The following is a 9,521-nucleotide window of genomic DNA, read 5'->3' as shown; positions in this document are numbered from 1 at the left end:
AAAAAGTGTATTAATATAGCTGTGCTGGTTATGCAAAACTGGGGAATGGGTAATAAATGGATTATCTATCTTTGAAAACAATACAAAATTCTGGTGTAGACTGTCCCTTTAAGCACATTGTTACAATCAGTGTTGGAATCACAGCTAAGTGCTTATGACACGTGCACTCTCCTGAGTCTACCTAGGTATGCTCTCATAACAAGGAGCTACATTTTCTACAATGGAAAGCAAGAGTAACAGAATATTTGTTAATTAAAACCCTGACCTTTTTAATGTTAAGTATAGTTTCATTTCCTGAAACCACAAAGTATGTTTAAGTTTCTGATCCTATGGCTGTTGAAAATAAGTGAATTAAACCTTCCCCTGTAAATATGGCTGAGGAAAAATAATTTAATTGTGCACCCTATTCACTCATCAAGGCAAGTCTATCAGTAATTCTTGGCATAGAGTGGCATAGAGTGAGATCTGCTCACTGCTGCTTGCCAAAAAACATATTGAAAAACAACAGTTGAGGTTGATTAAAGGGACAGTCTACTTGAAAATGTTTATTGTTTAAAAAGCTTGCTAATCCCTTTATTACCCATTCCCCAGTTTTGCATAACCAACACAGTTATATTAATACACTTTTTACCTCTGTGATTACCTTGTATCTAAACATCTTCAGGCTGCCCCTTATCTCAGTGCTTTTGAAAGACTTGCATTTTAGCCCCTTAACGAACTCCATTACTTTCAATAGGAGACATCTCGCCACTTGCAGGGACCACCCCTTTTTTTTACTATAATTCCACCAGGGTTGCCACTGCGAGGGTCGGGGAGAAAAACCACAGCTGATCTGGCAAAGTTTAGATCATCGGCCCATATTCTTTAAATGTATTGTCAACATACATAAAGCATTTTGTTAAAAGGACATTTAACACTTTGAGATTATAATATAAAATGTTAAAGGAAAATTCCAGTCAAAATTGAAATGCACACAGATTCATTACATCTCTGAATAGAAACATATTTGCAATATACATGTATTGGCAAAAATGCTTCTAGTTATCACTGTTTTAGTGTTAACATTTTTCTTTGCACGTGCATGTGATGCACAGCTAGATATTCTCAGTGCACCAGCATTTTAAATATTGAAGCTGCTCAGAGCACCAGTGGGGCTTGTATCGTGCCAGAAATTAACAAATTAAGTCATTACCATATGGTACAAGCACCTCTCTGAGCAAGTGTTGTGTTCAAAATGCTGGTGCACAGTGCATACTTAAATACACTTTTAAAACAGCTATAACTTTTTACTAGAAGCATTTTTGCTAAAACTATTATATTACAAAAATGCTTCTATTCAAAACTGAAATGTATCCATGTAATTTCCAATTTTGGCTGTAATGTCCCTTTAAATTATAATTAATAAAACAACTTTGCAATATATTTTCATCATTTATTTGGTCCCCTTCTCCTGTAATTTAATCCTGAAATGAATGTGCATTACAATTCCTGTTACAAGTAGAAATGTAGACTTCAGACTTGACACTGCTGTATTCCACTCTGTCATTGGCGGCAAAATCTTGAGATCTATATAATAGCCTGTAATTTGCTTTGGCAGGGAAGGAAGCCTAGGTTTTTAAAGACACTAAATCTTTACAGTTATGTTTTTGTTTTTGTTTAAACAGATAATGTAATTAAAAATCTACATTAAATTAATCTACATAAAAATGTCATACTAAGTTTTTCTTTGAAAGTACATTTCTTTCTAGTATTTATTTTGTGTTAAATGTCCCTTTAATATCTGAAAACACATAAACAAATGTGATGGGATTTTCAAAGTGTTAGTAGTAAGAGTTAACAGAATTTTAAACCTAAATATTGTTAACACTTTTTCTAATACAAATATTTACATTTTAAGTTTCCTGGAACATCTCATCCTCAAATATTAAGTAATAGTTTAGAAAAATTATAGGGCCCTAATAGTTGAAAAATTATTAGAAAATTTAATGAGCATGAAAAAGGAATTAGAGAATGTCATTTTAAAGGGACATGAAGCCCAACTTTTTTCTGTTGCGATTCAGAGAAAGCATGACATTTAAACATCTTTCCAATTTATTTCTGTCCTCTAACTTGTTTCATTTTCTTGGTATCCTTTGTTGAAAAACATATCTAGATAGGCTCAGGAGTTGCCGATTGGTGGCTGCATATGTATGCCTCATGTTATTGGCTCACCTATGGGTATTGCTGTTTCTTCAATAAAAGATAATATGAGAAGGAAGCAAACTAGATCAAAGAAGTAAATTAGAAAGTTTTTTTTAAAACCATATTCTCTTTCTAAATCATGAAAGAAAAAAAATGTGTTTCATGTCCCTTTAAGACTATCAACCCTGCATTACTGTGTGTTTGACCCACACAAAGGGGTTCAACAAACTGTAGCAGTACTGCTGTGTTTGACCCCCTCAAAGGGGTTAAACACAGTAGACGTAGCGATCAGGACCTGCAGAGGACTGTTGGTCCTGAGATGTAAAATCCACTGATCCAATAAGCAACACTAGTTCCACATCTGAGTTCTGTGACTAGTACTGCTGATTGGATCAGCAGTGTTTGTTCTTTCTGGACCAGCAGTAGAAGTTATTTAGGCTTTTAGTTGGCATATGGGAACTGGTTAACTGACTTGTGATAGAGATCATTAGATGTGTACCCCTTATCCAGTGATTATCAGAGATTATGACTGCTCCTATATAGGCTGACCTGGAGATCTGTGTTTGTTATGTTCCACAGATGAAGAAAGAATTTGCTTTCCCCCACCACCACCACCCTGACAATAAATACACTTGTTACTGCATAGGGGTCATTCACGATAAGTGCATTGTCACGGTCTTCATTGTGTCCTCCCAAGTGATTTGGGAATATATAGAATATAGACCAATGGCACCATATACAATATCTTTATTGTAAGTCTCAGAATTAACAATGGGATAGGTGTTATGTATTTACAACATTCATAAACAGTTACAGAATGAGAACCACTCATAGTGGTGGTGTGTAATAAAATATAATTAGAATTCAGCACACAGTAAGAAGAAAACTTAAAGGGACATTATACACTAGATTTTTCTATGCATAAATGTTTTGTAAAGGATCCATTTGAATAACCTATACAGTATTTTTTTTAAATGTAAAAAAATGTATAGTTTTGCTTATTTTTAAATAACATTGTGCTGATTTTCAGACTTCTAACCAAGCCCCAAAGTTTTAGGAGAATACCGACGTATACCTACTCCAGCTTGCTCCTGTTTGTGTAAAGAGTCTTTTCATGTGCAGAGGAGGGGAGTGGCTGCTTTTATGCTATAGAACCACTTGCAGTGGGTGTTCCAGCAATCCTTTTTAACAGTGCTAAACTGGGAGTTTCTAACTCCAGCAAAAAAATCCAAAAGAGCTTTATACTGGATTGGTAGATCAGTATATGTGCATATTATTCTTTATAGTAGTGTCTATTGCATGCAGTTAAATTAAAATTGGTGTATACTGTCCCTTTAACTGTCCCTTTAACAATGTTAAACCTGAAAGGGCCATTAAAGTCAACATTAAAGGGACTGTCTAGTCAAAATTAAACATTCATTATTCAGATAGGGCATGCAATTTTAAACAACTTTCCAATGTGCTTTTATCATCAAATTTGCTTTGTTCTCTTGGTATTCTTTTTTAAAAGCTAAACCTAGGTAGGCTCATATGCTAATTTCTAAGAACTTGAAGGCTGCCTTTTATCTCAGTGCATTTTGACAGTTTTTCACAGCTAGACAGCGTTAGTTCAGGTGTGCATAAAGATAACAATGTGCTCACTCACATGGAGTTACCTAGGAGTCAGCACTGATTGGCTACAATGCAAATCTGTCAAAATAACAAAAATAAGGGGGCAGTCTGCAGAGGCTTATATCCACAGTAATCACAGAGGTAAAACGTATATTATTATAACAGCGTTGGTTTTGCAAAACTGGGGAATGGGTAATAAAGGGATTAGTTATCTTTTTAAACAATAAAAAATTCTGGAGTAGACTGTCCCTTTAACTTTTATTGTGTAACTGTTTAAAAAAACATACAAAATTATAGAAAGAAATGCTGCAAAGTCTAATAGTACTAGTATTGTCAGTCCTTATGTACAGTATATAACAAAGTGGTCTTCCAGAATCCTACGTTTCATGTTTTACCTATTACTGGTTAGTAATAGTGGGAATACTGAACTATCATATCTAAATATGTTGCCTTATTAAGCTTCTCATTGTACCATTATGCCACCTACTTGGTCTCCAGTAACTAAATAAAAGCGCTAGAGTTTTTCTTTTATTGTTAAATTACCAGAGGATCACATGTTTCATCATTGTGGCTTTATTTAAAGGGCAGTTGATTCCCACATGCAGGGCCACCCTTAGCATTTACGGGGCCCTCTTGCAAGACAAATCAGTGGGCCCTTCAATTCAGCCCCTTTATTCCCCTCCCTCTCATAGTATTTTCCTACATCTGCACACATTTTAGAGTTTAGGGTTCACAAGCTGTCTGTGCTGAGTAATCAGGGTTATGTTTCTTATTTTCAGCCATTATGGAGATAATTCATCTGTATGTTTGATTCCATTTCTCACTGTTGTATCTTTCTCTTGTTAAGTGTATCCAGTCCACGGATCATCCATTACTTATGGAATATATTCTCCTTCCCAACAGGAAGCTGCAAGAGTCCACCCACAGCAAAGCTGCTATATAGCTCCTCCCCTAACTGCCATATTCAGTCATTCTCTTGCAAGCCTCAACATAGATAGGAGGTCGTGAGAGTCTGTGGTGCTTTGTACTTAGTTTATTCTTCAATCAAAAGTTTGTTATTTTTAAATGGCACCGGAGTGTGCTGTTTATCTCAGGCAGTATTTGGAAGAAGAATCTGCCTGCGTTTTTCTATGATCTTAGCAGACGTAACTAAGATCCATTTGCTGTTCTCACACATTCTGAGGAGTGAGGCACTTCAGAGGGGGAATGGCGTGCAGGTTTTCCTGCAGATAAGGTATGTGCAGTAAAATATTTTTCTAGGAATGGAATTGACTAAGAAAATACTGCTGATACCGAAGTAATGTAAGTAAAGCCTTAAATGCAGCGATAGCGACTGGTATCAGGCTTATTAATAGAGATACATACTCTTATAAAAATGTGTTTTAAAACGTTTGCTGGCATGTTTAATCGTTTTTTAACGTACATTGGTGATAACACTGTAATGTTGGTATAGCCTTAAATGCAGTAAAAGCGACTGGTATCAGGCTTATTAATAGAGATACATACTCTTGTAAAAATGTGTTTTAAAACGTTTGCTGGCATGTTTAATCGATTTTTAACATATGTTTGGTGATAAAACTTATTGGGGCCTAAGTTTTTTCCACATGGCTGGCTTAAATTTTGCATAGAAACAGTTAACTGAAGCTTCCCACTGTTGGCTGTGGCAGTTTGTTGTGTCTGTTTTTAAAAACGTCTATGTCGTTTTTTTTTTTTTTATCTGTTTTTTGCATTAAGGGGTTAATCATCCATTTGCAAGTGGGTGCAATGCTCTGTTACCTTATTACATGTACTGTAAAAATTTCGTTTGTTTTACTGCCTTTTTTTCACTGTTTTTCAAATTTTGACAAAATTTGTTTCTCTTAAAGGCACAGTAACGTTTTATATATTTGCTTGTTAACTTGATTTAAAGTGTTTTCCAAGCTTACTAGTCTCATTATTAGTCTGTTCTAACATGTCTGACATAGAGGAAGCTCTGTGTTCATTATGTTTTAAAGCCATGGTGGAACCCCATCTTAGAATGTGTACCAGATGTACTGATTTCATGTTAAACAATAAAGATCATTTTTTGTCTTTAAAAACATTATCACCAGAGGATTCTGTCATGGGGGTAGTTATGCCGACTAACTCTCCCCACGTGTCAGACCTTTTGACTCCCGCTTTAGGGACTCACGCTCAAATGGCGCCAAGTACATCAAGGGCACCCATAGCGTTTCTTTTACCAGGGGATTCTGTCGAGGGGAAAGTTATGCCGACTAACTCTCCCCACGTGTCAGACCCTTCGACCCCCGCTTCAGGGACTCACGCTCAAATGGCGCCAAGTACATCAAGGGCGCCCATAGCGTTTATTTTACAAGACATGGCAAAGGTGGTGAATAATATTCTGGCAGCAGTATTAGTCAGACTACCTGAAATTAAAGGAAAGCAGTTAGCTCTGGGGGTAGATACAGAGCATACAGACGCTTTAAGAACCATGTATGATACTACCTCACAATATGCTTAGTCTGTGGGTGATTTTTTTTTTTGACTCAGGGAAGATGATTTAACCTGATTCTGATATTTCTACATTTAAAATGTATGCTTGAGAACCTCCACTTGTTGCTCAGGGAGGCTTTGGCTGCTCTGAATGAATGTGTACAATCGCAGGGCCAGAGAAATTGTGTAGACTGGATAAATAATATGCAGTGCCGGTGTGTACTGATGTTTTTCCAATACCTAAAGAGGTTTACTAAAAAATTTTTTTTAATAAGGAATGGGATAGACCAGGTGTGCCGTTCTCTTCCCCTCCTATTTTTTAGAAGAATGTTTTCTAATAGTTACCACCACACGGGACTTCTGGCAGACAGTTCCTAAGGTGGAGAGAAGAGTTTCTACTCTAGCTAAGCGTACCACTACCTCTGACGAGGACAGTTGTGCTTTTTAGATCCAATGGATAAAAAATGTTTATTCAACAGGGTTTTATCCTGCAGCCCCTTGCATACATTGCTTCTGTCACTGCTGCTGCAGCGTTCTGGGTTGAGTCTCTTGATGAGGCTTTACAGTTAAGCGACTCCATTGGATGAATATATTTGACAAGCTTATGCTAGCCAATTCCTTTGTTTTCTGATGCCTTGTTCATTTGACTAGACTAATTGCTAAGAATTCTGTTTTTTACTATACTGGCGCGCAGAGCGCTATGGCTTATATCATGGTCAGCTGTCGTGACTTTAATAAATAAGCTACTTAACTTCCCTTCAAGGGGCAGACCCTATTCGGGCCTGGTTTGAAGGAGATTATTGCTTATATCACTGGAGGAAAAGGTCATGCCCTTCCTCAGGATAGGTCTAAATCAAGGGCAAAAAAAAAAAAAAAAAAAAAAAAAAAAAAAGTCTAATTTTCGTACCTTTTAAAAACTTCAGGGCAGGTGTGGCATCCTCTTCCTCTAAGGCAAAACAAGAGGGAATTTTTGCTCAGTCCAAGGCGGTCTGGAGACAATCGGACCTGGAACAAAGATAAGCAGGCCAAGGAGCCTGCTGCTGCCTCTAAGGCAGCATGAAGGAACGGACCCCTATCCGGTAACGGATCCTATAGGGGGCAGACTTTCATTCTTCGCCCAGGCGTGGGCAAGAGATGCCCAGGATCCCTAGGCATTGGAATTTATATCCCAGAGATATCTTCTGGATTTCAAAGATTCCCCCCCCAAAAAAGGGGAGATTTCGCCTTTCACAATTATCTGCAAACCAGATAAAGAAGGAGGCATTCTTACATTGTGTACGAGATCCATCCAGTTCCAAGAGAGGAACAGGGACAGAGTTTTTACTCAAATCTGTTTGTGGTTCCCAAGGAGAGGGAACCTTCAGACCTATTTTGGATCTAAAGATCTTAAACAAATTCCTCAGAATTCCGTCATTTAAGATGGAAACTATTCGTACCATCTTAACTATGATCCAGGAGAGTCAATAGAGGACTACAATGGATTTGAAGGATGCTTATCCTCACATTGTGATGCATAAAGATCACCATCGTTTTTCAGGTTTGCCTTTCTAGACAGGCATTACCAGTTTGTAGCTCTTTCCTTTGGGATATCTACAGCCCCAAGAATCTTTATGGAGGTTCTGGGGTCGCTTTGGCGGTCCTTAGACCGCGGGGCATAGAAGTGGCCCCTTATTTAGACGACATCCTGATACAGGCGTCAAACATCCAAATTGCCCAGTCTCATACGGACGTAGTACTGGCATTTCTGAGATCACATGGGTGGAAAGTGAACAAGGAAAGAGTTCTCTATCCCCAATCTCAAGGGTTTCCCTCCTAGGGACTCTGATAGATTCTGTAGAAATGAAAATTTACCTGACGGAGTCCAGGTTGTCAAAGTTTCTAAATTTCTGCCGTGTTTTTTCATCCCATCCGCGCCCTACGGTGGCTCAGTACATGAATGAAATCGGCTTAATGGTAGCGGCAAGGGACATAGTACCGTTTGCACGTCTACATTTCAGACCGCTGCAACTATGCATGCTCAGTCAGAGGAACGGGATTACACAGATTTGTCCCCCTGTTAAACCTGGACCAAGAGACCAGAGATTCTCTTCTCTGGTGACTATGTCGGGTCCATCTGTCCAAGGGTATGACCTTCCGCAGGTCAGATGGGACAATTGTTACAATAGATGCCAGCCTTTTAGGTTGGGATGCAGTCTGGAACTCCCTGAAGGCTCAGGGATAGTGGACTTAGGAGGAGACCCTCCTTCTAATAAATATTCTGGAACTGGGAGTGATATTCCATGCTCTTCAGACTTGGCCTCAGTTAGCAACTCTGAGGTACATCATACTCAGTCGGACAATATACACGACTGTGGCTTACATCAGCCATCAAGGGGGAACAGAAGTTCCCTAGCGATGTTAGAAGTCTTACAATAATTCACTGGACAGAGACTCACTCTTGTCTATCAGCTATCCATATCCAAGGTGTTGAGAACTGGGAGGTGGATTTTCTAAGTCGTCAGACTTTTCTTCCGGGGGAGTGGGATTTCCTCCGGAGGTCAAGACCAAGCAGGAGAGGGCTTTGGTGTTTTTGACAGCGCCTGCGTAGCCACGCAGGACCTGGTATGCAGATCTGGTGGACATGTCATCCTTTCCATCACGGTCTCTGCTTCTGAGACAGGTCCCTCTACCTCAGGGTCCTTTCAACCATCTAAATAGAATCAATCTGAGATGGACTGCCTGGAGACTGAACGCTTGATGTTATCAAAGCATGGCTTCTCCGAGTCAGTCATTGATACCTTAATACAGACATGAAAGCCTGTCTCTAGGAAAATTGAACATAGATATGGTGTAAATATCTGATTGTTATGAATCCAAGGGTTACTCATGGAGTAAAGTCTGGATTCCCAGGATATTATCTTTTCTCCAAGATGTTTTTGAGAAAAGGGTTGTCAGCTAATTCCTTAAAAGGGGACAGATTTTTACTCTGTCTATTTTTTTTGCACAAGCGTCTGGCAGGTATTCTAGACGTTCAGGCATTTGGTCAGGCTTTGGTTAGATCCAAGCCTGTGTTTAAAACTGTTGCTCCGCCATGGAGCTTAAACCTGATTCTTAAGGTTCTTCAAGAAGTTCCGTTTGAACCTTTTTTGTTCCATAGATATCAATCTTTATCTTGGAAAGTTCCTTTTGGGTAGCTAATTCCTCGACTCGTAGAGTCTCCAAGTTATCTGTGTTACAATGTGATTCTCCTTATCTGGTCCTTCGTACGGATAAGGTAG

This window comes from Bombina bombina, chromosome 9 (assembly GCF_027579735.1).
Source record: "Bombina bombina isolate aBomBom1 chromosome 9, aBomBom1.pri, whole genome shotgun sequence".
NCBI lineage: Eukaryota > Metazoa > Chordata > Amphibia > Anura > Bombinatoridae > Bombina > Bombina bombina.
Note: the sequence above shows the minus strand (reverse complement) of the source record.